This window comes from Lactuca sativa, chromosome 7, assembly GCF_002870075.4.
Source record: "Lactuca sativa cultivar Salinas chromosome 7, Lsat_Salinas_v11, whole genome shotgun sequence".
Taxonomy (NCBI): domain Eukaryota; kingdom Viridiplantae; phylum Streptophyta; class Magnoliopsida; order Asterales; family Asteraceae; genus Lactuca; species Lactuca sativa.
In genome coordinates, this window is record NC_056629.2 from 198,441,679 (window position 1) to 198,454,907 (window position 13,229).

A 13,229-nucleotide genomic window follows, 5' to 3' on the forward strand; every position below is an offset into this window, starting at 1 on the left:
AACGATATGTAATATAATGGATAAAAAGATGACAAGTAGCAAAAATTATTTTCATTTATTAGGGACTATATACTAAATTATTTAAATACTCTCTTACATTTTTTTACCTTTCTATTCATGTCAAATGTTGATATACGATATATTGATACAACTAATAATATTTTAATCTATTTATCAACATTTAATATTGATAGAATGATAACAGAAAAAAAATGTATGAATAGATTTAATTTCTCTTTAACTTTTGTTAATTTTTTTTTCGTTTTTATGTTTTTAACACTTAATTTTATTAGAAAACACTGAATATATTAAATGTCTATGTTTGAGGGATTCGGACGCAGTCTACAATATTGCAGGTTACCTTATGTTTTTAAATGATAAATCTATTTTTTAATTAGATTTTTGGTCAGAAATTTGGAAGATTACAACTTGGTATTAGAGCCTTAGTTTGAGGGATTCGAATGCACTTTACAATGTGTCTGAACTCAAACTGAGGACTGAGAGATTTTTTAAATTAAGTTTTGGAAAAGAATGCTTTTATTCAAAGAAATTTAAGAAAATAGTTGGGTTAGAAACATGAGCTCGGTCTTGTCATGTTCTTGTCTGATTGTTGTCTTAAGACCACGAGCATGGTTTTTTGAACTGATTTTTAACTTATAAGTAGAAGATGAGATATGTATTGTTAGTCAGAGCTAAGGAAGTAAGAGACTCCTAATATACTGTAACATCCCAAAATTTATAACCAAAAAATTTCATTTTTAATTAAATAATTATAAAACTACTAGTATAAAAACATCCATCGTGTCATCTCATATCAAAAGTGTCAATAATCAAAAAATGTCATATTAAAACATCACCAGAGTATAACTCCCAAAGATCTCATGTGCGGAAATCATGGTGTGACGCATTGCAATCATGTCGGCTCCTTTCCTTTTGAGGAAGAAGTACCTGAAACCAAAACTGAAAACCGTAAGCACAAAGTTTAGTGAGTTCCCCATCATACCACATAGCCACATACTGTCAGGCATATCTGGGTGCCCAACCTACCCCTTCGGTCTAGTCCGATTGGATACTGTCGAGCATATCTAGGTGTTGCCCCCCCCCCCCCCTTCAGTCTTACTGACCGGATACTGTCGGGCATATCTGGGTGTTGGCCTCCCCTTCGGTTTAACTGATCGGATATTGTCGAGCATATCTGGGTGCTGGCCTCCCCTTCGGTCAAACCAACCGGATACTGCCGAGCATATCTGGGTGCTGGCCCACCTTTCGGTCATACTGACCGGATACAGGGTCTATTTCACCCCTACCACTACCACACAATATCATAGCATACTATTACATAAAACATAACAGATAATGGCATACCAAAGAATTATCACACAGACAATCATCTAACTTCAAACTCCTACTAGTGGGTCGGCCTTGGTGCCTTAGACCCACTGCTACCAGGAAGGTAACTCACCTCGAATACTGGAATGTAGCTAGAAATCCTCGACTCCGAACGTCAACCCAACTCAAGTTCCTAAACATTAAAGATTTCCTTAATTACCCTTTCATACTCAAAACCCCTTACGGATCAACTTTGGTCAAAGTCAAGGTCAAAGTCAAAGTCAACGCTCCGAGTTGAATCGACACGTCGAGTTTGTCCTTCAACTCGCCGAGTTCTCAAGAATTATAAAATCGTGGAATCGCCGTCCAACTCGTCGAGTTTTCCTCCAACTCGTCGAGTTCCTCCTTGACTCACAGAGTCGCGATATCCTGAGTCGACTCGTCGAGCTTCTCCTTTAACTCGTTGAGTCCCTCTTTTCCCGCAAAGTCGGGACATTTTCAGAATAACTCATCGAGTTCTCTTATGAACTCAACAAGTTCCTCAATTTGTGAACTTTCTTAATGCATTAAGTCTCTATTCTTCAAATCAAGGCCCTATCTTGTGGATCCAAGTTGGAAATACCCATTAAGAACCTCTCACCAAGGCATAAACTCAAACCCTACCCTAAAAGGGATTAGATTCAACTCCAAAAACCTTCACAACTTCAAGATAGACCATGAGGTCATAGATATGGGCTCTAGGGACAGTTTCGTCACGTAAAGCTCCCATCTTTACTTGCATGCATGTTCTAATGGGGCTTAGAAGACCAAAATGGCGGTCTAAACGTTGCATGGGGCTTCCATGGCCCTAAAGTTGGCACCTTTATACCACGAAGTCCCCTCAATACTATAAATCTGAAGGTTTTTCCCAAGTGGGATGTCCAAATCCCAACCATCAATAAATTGGACCAAAACATGAAGCAATACATCCCAAAACTAGATCTAAGTATGCTTTAAACAAGGTTGAAGCTTTATACCTCAGATGAACCCAAAATAAAGCCCAAATTTTGGATCTACAACTCTTCTACACGTCCTTGCTACTTCTTTTATCTCCTTCTTCTTTAAAACCACCAAGAATTCACAAAGTTAGCTCAAAACTCTGAAAGATGCCTTAGGGTTTTGTGATTAGGTTTTGGATAGTGCAGGATGGAAATGAGGCCAATTTATTTGGGTTAGGTTGTTTAAATAGGGTGCAAAACCCTGTAATTAGGGTTTCATTTAAACCAGCCTACTCGTCGAGTTGAGGCCTCTCAACTCGTCAAGTAGGTTTTCCCAAAACTTGCGGTCCAAGTCGTTTCTACTCGACGAGTTTGGGCTACCAACTTGTTCAGTGGCTCTGTAAAAATGAATGATTTACAAGTTTAAATACATACCAGAAACCAGGCATTACATATATCCATATGGTTGTGTATTTTATGTTCTGGATAGATATGCATGCTAAAATATAGGCTAAGGATATGCTCATGAATTACATGCTAGAATTGTCTGATTTGTATAGATGTCTCATACATAATTAGAATCTAATAGCCTTAGAATTTGAGTTGGCCTTATGACATGTTCCTTGTCTAGTTTTGGTTTTAGGTTAGAGACACTTATTTAAATGTCTACTTTATTCTAGATTATGTACGGCTTCGCATTTGTGAGACATTTCAAGAGATACTTGTGGCAACTTTGTTCAACTTGCAGGTATATGGGAGAGAAAATTCTAGAGAGAGTCTAGGAAGTGTAGTACTATGTATATTGTTAGACCGATGCATGTGTGATAGGTGTTTAGTGGAGTGGTACGAAGTGACTTAGGAGTCTTAGAACAATCCTTAGAGAAAGCATTAATAGGTGTGGAGGTTAAAATATGGGCTCGTGCTACCGAAAGAATAAGATTCGTACTTAGGTTAAGGAAGTGTTACAAGAATACCAAGGAACTAGTAGATGGATATGTATAGTGTAGGTTAGCATTGTGCATTGATTATGATATGTTCCTATTATCTTTCATATTCGGTATGGTGACTATTTCGTGATGAAGGATCAGATTTGGCATGGCAGTGTGTTGGATTAGGTATCTAAGCCCATAATTATATTTGGTATGTACTTGACCCGATAGTAGCATGGTCCTTTTGGGTTGCCTTCACCAAGGCAACTTAACTGGATGATTAATGGAGAGAGTAGATATTATGGTTTATTAATATATTATAAGAACAATATATTAAAAGAGAAATCGTATTTTTTTTAAATTAATATTAGTCAAATAATTAATTAAGAATTTATTTTGTGGCTAAAAGAGATTAATTAAATAAAGGGGACTGGAATTGCAATTATAAGATAATTGGATTTTGGGCTGTGAAACCCTAAGGATTAAGGGGGACGATTTTAAGGGTGGAAGCCCACCTAGAAATCGACCAAGGCCTCATTCTGGAAGGTTCCTTGGACTGCTTAAGGCCTAAGTTATCCAATTAGGGTTTTGACTGAATCCCTAGCATCACACCTATATAAAGGACCCCAAGGCTTAGGATTTCGGCTCCCAGTTGTTCCCTAAAGTTCATAGAGTTGAAATTAAGCCTCCATTCCCTCTCTCTAAGATCATCTTCTTGCCTTGGTGTTTGTAAGCCATTAGAGGTATTACAATTGTGATACTAAAGCTCTTGGAGTTGAAGATTCTTGCAACAATCAAAAGGTAATCTTCTAAACTTGTATTTAGTTATAGATCTCGAATTTGTATGCTAGAATTAGGAATTGCAAGATTTTGATGATTTTCATGTACAATAGAGAAACCTAGATCCAAAGCTTTAGGGTTTTGCATGCGCACCATAGGATTTGCAGTAAGCCAGACCATCTTAAGGCTGATTATCCGCATAGAGCAGAAGGGATGGTTTTAGATCCAACACCTTTAGTTTGGCAGTTATCAGATGGGCATCAGGGGACAAATGAGGTCCCCATGGTCAGGGTTAGAGTTATCTAGCTTCTTTAGAGCAGGCGAGTGCAACATCTGCCAATGTCATCGGCACATTTACATTTATTTTTCTTTGTTTTGTTGTAATCCTTGATGATTTAGTGAATAGTATTTATTTTAATCGATTATGGATCTACGTTAGAATGATTAATTATGGTTGATTTGCTTGTTGTTGTGGGATTATAGACGTAAATTAGTATTTATTAGCCATTGATTGAAGAATTTGTGTAACATCCATTCTAGGTATGAGTTTATGTTTTGTAAGCCTAAGTAGAAGAGTTGGGTTTTGACCATGGCGTGGTGCCATCAGGAGCTCAAAACCTTAACGTTCATATCTTTATCCCTATTTAAGGAATGTTAGGGATAGGGTTTCTTCCCAACCCCAGCCTCCATCTTTCTAAAACATTTCCTCCAAACCCTAGCTTCCCTTCTTATGTTTTAAGCATTTTGTGTGTGTTGTGGCATTTTATAGGAAGAAGCACCACCCCTTGGAGTTTGAGGGTGTGTTGTAGAAGATCCAGCACCTTGGTTACCTTCTGGACCTTTGTAAGTGCTCAAGTTCTCAACTTTATGGTTTTAAGTTCATAGATCTAGAATTTTGAGTCCTTCTGTTGGATTTGGATGAATTTTATGGAACAACTCCAGGAAAATCTTGCAACTTTACCAATATAGACTATCCCTTAGTGTTTTATCTTTTAGATCTTGAACGAGGGAGTGTTTTAGGACCATGAAAAGAATATAGGTCTCATTTTCACTGTTTTGACCTAGAATGGTGAAAGACATGCATGGGGTGTGAATATCCATAAAGTGATGGTTTTTATGTGTAACATCCCAAGTTCATAAGCAAGATTTCGGGGGTGTAAAGTGTAAATGGGAAGGTGGACTCGGCGAGTTGGATCAACCAGGAAGGCTGACGTTAACCAGGACTGAGACTTGGACCAAGAGTTTACCAGTTGATTTCCAAGTGTATGTTGGTAATTTGGGTTATGATGGTGATGGTTTCATTGGAGTGATAGGTGGTGGTGTTCGTGGCGGTGATCGAGAGTTTTGATTCTATCCTTCCAGCTCGGCAAGTGCAAGGTGAGTTATCCTCACTATACTCAAGGGTCTAAGGCACCAAGGCCAACCCTTTGATTTGTATTTGAGATAGTTACATTGTGATATGATAGCTCAGTATCCTAGTAGATAGGATGATTGTTATGCTGGTATGATTGGTTAGATCAATATTTTGATAGAGTGGATGTGGTTATGATTAGTGACCTACAGTTAGTTCTGATTGTTTGTATGTTGATAGGAGATTACCTACTATATGTGCACATGATTGTTTATTAGTTGTGGGGTATTCCATCCCGAGGATGATAGGACCCTAGTATGTTATCTGTATAGACTATGATATGATTATCAGGTATCAATGCACATGGTTGACTGGTTATGTGGGGTATTCCATCCCGTGGATGATAGGACCCAAGTATATTGTTAGTTTAGACTATTATATGGTTATCTGATAGATGCATATGTTTGTTAGTAGGTGGGCATTCCAACTCGATGGTTGTGGGCCAAGAGTATTCCATCCCGGTAGGATGATTGGACTCATAGTAGGTGGGCATTCCAACCCGATGGTTGTGGGCGGGGACTATTCCATCCCGGTAGGATGACTAGACTCATAGTATGTTGGCATTCCAACCCGATGGTTGAGGGGCCTGGGGTATTCCATCCGGATGGATGATTGGACCCATAGTAATTATTATATGTGTAGGAATGTGGGCATTCCAACCCGATGGTTGTGGGTCGGGAGTATTCCATCCTGGGGATGATTGGACTCGTAGTATGCTGGCATTCCAACCCGATGGTTGAGGGTCAGGGGTATTCCAACCCGATGGTTGAATGGACCCATAGTATGTTGTTTTGTTACTATATGTGTATGGGTATTTTGGGGGTAACTCACTAAGCTTTCGGGCTTATAGTTTCAGTGTATTGTTACGTTCATGTATGGTATTGAAACCATGCAATTATAAATTGAAAACATCCCTTATGCTCCGCATATTACAAAAAGAGATAATTGCATCTAAACGTTTGATAGAAATTCATTGTAATTGCATCAGTTTTTAAGTTATGAAAACCTTTATGTTTAGCTTGTATTCCCCCCCTGAAAACATGAAAAACTCGGAAAAGTTTAGGGGTATGAACTCACAGTTTAACGTAGGATTCGGGTGTACGATATATATGAGTGTTGAGTGTCAACCGATGTTTAGTACGCGTGTGGACCCTATTAACATATATATATGTATTAGATTGGGTATCTCATGACAAATCACGATGGAAAACCACCCTAAAGACTTGGAATCACCAGAACTAAGTGTCCCATGTTCCATACTTAGAGATCTTTACAAGTTTAAGGCCAAATATGAGCATTAGAGTGGGTGTATGGCCATAAAAGTAGGTGTGCGGCCAGGGAGTGCGGCTAGACTTGTGTGTGCGGCTGTACAAAGGGGGTGTGCGGCCGTACACTCCTCATTTGTGCCCGAAATGTCAATTTTTGAAGTGTTTCAAGTTCCAAACTAAGTCTTAGATCGATTATAGAGGCCATACTCTCACTTTGGAGGGTATTTGAGTATGTGCGGCCACCTTATGAAGGTGTGCAGCCGCACTCCTTCAATGGATGAAGAATACGAAGAACACTATGAGTTTTAGGCCTGGATTTTGGTGTTTTACCTGTAATACAAGCTAGATGATGGTGTTAATCACGATTTTGAGGTCCTTAGCGTGTTCTTGGATGAGATTTTTAGAGAGAGAAAGTAGAAAGAAGGAGTATAGTGTGCAGCCAAAGAAGAAGAATTGAATGAAAAGGGGGTCCTCTACTATATATAGGGTCGGGTGTGTGGCTGGGGGAGTGTGTGCGGTTGGATGGCCGCACACGCGGGTGTGCGGCCGCACACACCTTCCTTGGTGTGTTTGGCTCGATTTTGTGATGCTACACCTTTTCTAACCCTTCTTATAAGACTCATAACTAGGCTATACTGAGCCTAAAGCACTCATATGGACCCATAATGTCACTAAAAAGATGATGAATTCGAGACAAATATTGATATACGGATCGATTGTACAGGATAAAAGTTTCGGGTTGTCACATATTCCGGGGAGGTTTGCTGAGGTTTCTACAGGAAAGACACGAAACCTAAGATACTCTATGCATGAGTACCTCGGAGTTCTGGAATGACGGATTCGCTAGAAAGGCGATTATGGAGAAAAGAATTTTCGCACAAAACTAGTATTGTGAGGATCGAATTGACTCAAGTTATATGATAGTATCGGACTCACTTGGAAATAAAGACATTAGACTGGATCATAAAGGTGTTACAAACAAAACACAACAGTGCAACTTCTAACAGAGTTTTAGTACTTTAGTTTACTACAAGACTACTGCTGCGAACAAAGTATATTACAAAAAGCAAGTATACACAACACGAGAGCCCCTTGAATGACGGGATCTCGCAAAAGATAAGACTCGAGTTGCACTTGTTTTTAACAGTTTAAAAGTCTACTATAACGAAACGCCCTAGTATTTCAACGTGGGTCCGGAGTAGTCTCTCATGCGGCAGTGATCCTTAGTATCTTCCCGTCTGAGCTAGAGTTCTTTGTTATTAAACAATCCTTCTTGAGATGTCCTATCTCACCGCATTAATGACATATCTAGCTTGCACCAGCATCGGTGGTGGAAGTGATGTGTCGGGTCAGAGTTATGTGGACACGAGTGCTTTCGTTGTTCTTCCCTTTTGGACACTTCCTTTTATAGTGTCCGGTTTCACCACAATCATAGCAAGTCGGGCTGATTCCGATGTTAGTGGTCTAGAAGATGGTTCGTGCAGGCGCTTTACAGACACGAGTAGTGTGCCCCATTCGGTTGCAATTGTTGCATTGCAATTCACGACAAACTCCGTTATGATGAAAGTTACACTTGTCACATTTCGGGAGCGCTCCGTGATATGGTTTGATCGGTGCTGAAGTGGCAGGGGTCGTCACTTGTTGTTGTTGCATGGCAAGTCTATGGGATCGCTTGCGCTCCTTTTGGGCTTGACGTTTTCGTTTCTTATTCTCAGCTTTACGGCGTTGCAAGCATGTGACCATTATCATTTGTTGACTTCCCGGATCGATACAACAATTGGAATTGTCAACCCCTTTGCCAGTCTTGTTTGCGTTGTCAGAATTGAGGTGTGCAAGGGCAGCTGCCACGGCAGCTGTTACCGGGGCTTGGAATGTAGCGGCGTCGATATGAAGGATCGGGGTTTCGTTGCTCGGCTGACTATTTTTGGATGACGACATGATTCTGTTATACGAAAGAAAAGGAGTTTGTGAGTGATTATGTTCGGTACTAGATGTATCTTACTCTTTTATGTAAATGTAACTTTTTCATTTTGTTTAAACTGTTCTCGGTGGTTTGACCTACATCCCTATGATGCAGTACTAGAAAAGAGTTGAATTAAATTCATAGAATGGCCATTAGAAGATTGATATTTCAAACTAGATTATCATGGGTGGGTGGATAAGGATAACATGACCCAACCTTCGACAAGAATTGGAAATGGTCCTTGAGTTAAATGACTACAACTCAAAAATTTGACGAAAGTGAGATTTAGATAGAATTCTATTGATAGTAGAATGAAATTATTTGGACAAGGATTGTCACAAGGATTTGCCGACTGACAATATCATTGATATTTAAGATGTAATAAGTTCGGGAAAATTGACCTCGGAGTAGGTCTTACATCATATCCGAAGTAGAAAAGTTTTGACAACATAAAAGCCTAACTAAAAGTACTTACAGTACAGGGATAGTTACATAAAAAAGTGCTACATAGGGCATAAAAAGGAAAATGATTTCTTATCCCAAAGGAAGGAAGGTAGAGCATCTCCTACTGGTGACGGTCATCCCTCGTGTGAACTCTTAGCTCAGGCAGTTGGCGCTTCATATCAAGCAGGTGTCTTTCGTACTCTGGCATACTCGAAGCTCTATGACTTCGGCTCGAGTTTCAGCTAGTGCTTGTAGTAGAGCCTCGTGGTCTCTCCCAGACCTCTCTCAAGCATCTTCAAGATGAATGGTGCGGATGGTATGCATTCTTGTATTGGCATCAACCTCCGTGATGCGATGGAGAGCCGTCCTGCCCTGAATTTCGTTTCGGGCAACTCTACGGACCAGGATTGGCAGAACTTTGTCCGCTGAGCCTCCTTCGCTTAGGTTATAGAAGCTTCGGTCTCCATTAAATGGTATAGGTTGATCTTGGTCTTCGCTCCATGTCTCCAAGCATTCTACCCAAGGAGGCGTCGGGCCTTGAAAAGTCGGACGAGGGTTAGGGTTTGGAATGGGAGCCACCGGGGGTAGGTTCTCAACCTCATGTTCGGATTTAGCACCATCCGAAAAGCCTTCAGCATGGTGATCATCCAAAGGGATTGGATGATCCTCTTTTGGCTCTTCTTCAAACCATCCAACATTGCCTTCTTTTGGGAAGTACGGGTCGTCGTGGGGATGGGGTCCAGCCATGTTATCTACGCGAGGATTGGGATAAAGAAATAATTAATAGACGTACTAACTAGATAATTATAAAATAATCTTCATCAGTTACTTCAATACTTGTACAGTGCATACCAGTTATATGTAATCAAAACAGAATAGGCATTCGAATAAGTGACCTTAACTCCAAATCCACAAAGAACAGGGAGTAAAGCAAAAATTCATAGATTCTAAGTCTATGTTATCCTAGTTACATATAACCTTAGTGTATCCACTTAGCACCTATTAACCTACTAATGAAGACCTTTAGTTCTCAGATAAGCAATTATGGTAATACGTAATACGCCTATAGTATTTTAGGTTTTTGTTATGTTCTAATGTTTTCATTGTAGTAATATTGGTAAGTTTTTAGACTTGCTGCCACATCACAACCATTCTCGGGAATATGCTAATCACTTCTCGGACCAGTATATTTGATCGGGCTATGCCACTCCCAGAACTGACCATACATCCCCGAGTCTCCTTGTGATGTTCAACAATCGTAATACTTTTGTTCTGTCCTAGTGACACTGATTTTATTATGAATGCAGGTATGTATACTTAGTTAAATATTTTATTATTTAAAAGTATAAACTCTTGGTCAGAGTATTTTAATCCCGCTGTGTTTATAGTTTGTATATCTTTTATGGGTTGATACACTCGATTCACTATAAACGATGCTCTGATACCAATCTGTCACACCCTAAAACCGAAACGACAGAAACGTTCGGGGGTGGAGGATGTCATGTACAGTATCACAACAAAGCATAGTAGTAAACAAGCAACAATATCATCCATTGCATTAATAATATAATTTTATACAAGTGTATTCTATGAAGCTTATAAGACATCAAAATGTAATCAAAATAAGAGATGAGTCTTGAAGGAGCTCTATCTTCTCAAAACCTGGCATCAATACTTGTCTACTGATTACCTGAGAATACAAGTTATTTTGATAGAGTTTATCAGCATTAAAGCTGATGAGTTCATAAGTATTTTAGTGTCATTGTTTGTATGAAAATGTTTGTAAACGTTTGAATATATATAAGTTTGTAAATGTTTGGAAGTGTTTGAGTGTGTGTTTGTAAAATGTTTGTAAGTGTTTGAGTGTGTACGTTGTAAAAATGTTTGTAGGTGATGGTTTGCTTTTAGTTTTTTAAAAAATGAGATGAAAAAAAATTGTGTGTGAGTATAAGTTTAAAACTTTTTCTATGGGAACTACTTTATTTTTATTATTATTATTATTATTATTATTATTATTATTATTATTATTATTATTAACTGCAAATCTAACTTACTCTTACTAAACTACTCATAACACCATATATGTTACGAACAAGACTTAAAACTTCGACCTTAAGGATGGAGAACTACATTTGGTACCGTTGGGCTAGAAACTCCTTGTTGCTTCAAATAACTTTTGAAAAAATTTATTGTTTGTCATTTTATATCTTTCAAAACTTAAAATTACTTTTATCGACACTTAATACAAAAATAAAAGTTCTTCTAGCTATCTATTTCAAGTTTTTTGATTTCATTTAACAACTAGTTTTGACAAAGGATACCAAACACTTAATACAAAAATAAAAGTTCTACTTATGTGTTTACGGCTTTTTAATTCCGACTCACAACTAGTTTTGACAAAGAATAGCATACACTTAGTACAAAAATAAAAGTTCTTCTAGCTATTTGTTTCCAACTTTCTAATTTCGGCTAACAGTTAGTTTTGATAAAGGATACTCCAAGACTATCATACAACTAGGCAAATGTCCATGCGTTGTGGGAATTAAAATTTAATAGCTAAATGTTGTTGAAAATGATTATTTCATTGACATTAATTATGAAATAACAATTTTACATCATGTTGATACGTAAAGATGTAACTATTTAATTTTAACGATATAAAAAATAAATAAACTACAAAAATCAATATAATACTTGGTTTAGTATTAGTTTTAACACTTCTTATGATTAAGTAATTTAAAAATTATTTATTTGACTACTTTTTGTATTTTGGTTCATTATTTAAAATATCAATATTTATAAGATAATGTAATGTAGTGTAATTTATAATTTTATATTATTGCAAATTATTATTATAGTTAATTTTAAAACCGCTTATTGTTCTCAAAAATATATAAAAGACTAAAATTTAGATATAAGGTTGGTAGGTAAACCCTCTTACTATTTTATTTTTTGCCCGTCATCGTAATATCATTTTTTTTCTTACATTCCCCTCTGATAGAAAATGATCATCTCACCACATGGTTTGGTGTTCACTGCACTACCGTCGTGACATTTCACCTCACCGTGGTATGTAGTATTGGTACTCCTACTCGTCAATAGTTTTCCTTGTATTTATCTTACATTAATTAACCAATTTACGTGACACAAAGGTTTATTAGAAATTTAAAAGTTTATGCAAGTTTCAAATGAATGTGGTGCAAGTAATTTTATGTTTTTATAGATAGATATAAATATAACCAAATAGGCTAAGACTTAAATATGTTAGAGGTGACAATATAGGGTTATTTATAGGCAAATAAATCGACTTATGCTTCATTTCATCAACGGGTAAAACACGTAATCCCAAACAAACTTAAAAGTGCGTAGCTTTATAGATAAACTAGGCGAATGCCCGCGCGTTACGCAGAAACACCTATATAGTTGAAGTCTTTACAAATATATGATTTTTTAAATATAACAATAACGTTGTTGTTAAATTTGATATAATAATTTGTATATATGAAATTGTTATAATATATTGATTATTTTGAATTATATGATAATATATACATTTATTATAACTTCATAATCTCAATCGTTTGAATGACTTCTACTCACGAGTTACACATGAATAAAATTAAATATAATATATGATTTGATGTTATTTATAGTTGTTTTTATTGTTAATTAATTTTTTAAAACTTATTTGCTTAATGTTTTAATTTCTATTATTATAATTATTTAAAACATCAGACATTGTTTTTTTTTTATTTTAAAGCTAACAATATAATCATTTATATAGAGTTATTTTTAACTATTGTTATTATAAGTTATTTTAAGCTACTTATTTGAAATTTTTTTAACGATTATATAAATATATTTAGGAAATATTTTAGTTAAACTAATATTACAATTTAGTTTTTGTATTTATCACTATAATTTGTCACTTTTAACTATTTACACAATATTATTTGGTTTTTTAGTGGAACTTAAATTTATATTTAAGTTAACATTGTAATGTTATATTTAAATTAACAATTTAAGTATTTTGTCCAAACTGTTCAAAAATTGTAGCTTTAAATTGATAACGGTTTACATGCAACAACATTTTAAATCTAATAAATTAAGTATAATATGTTAAAATTT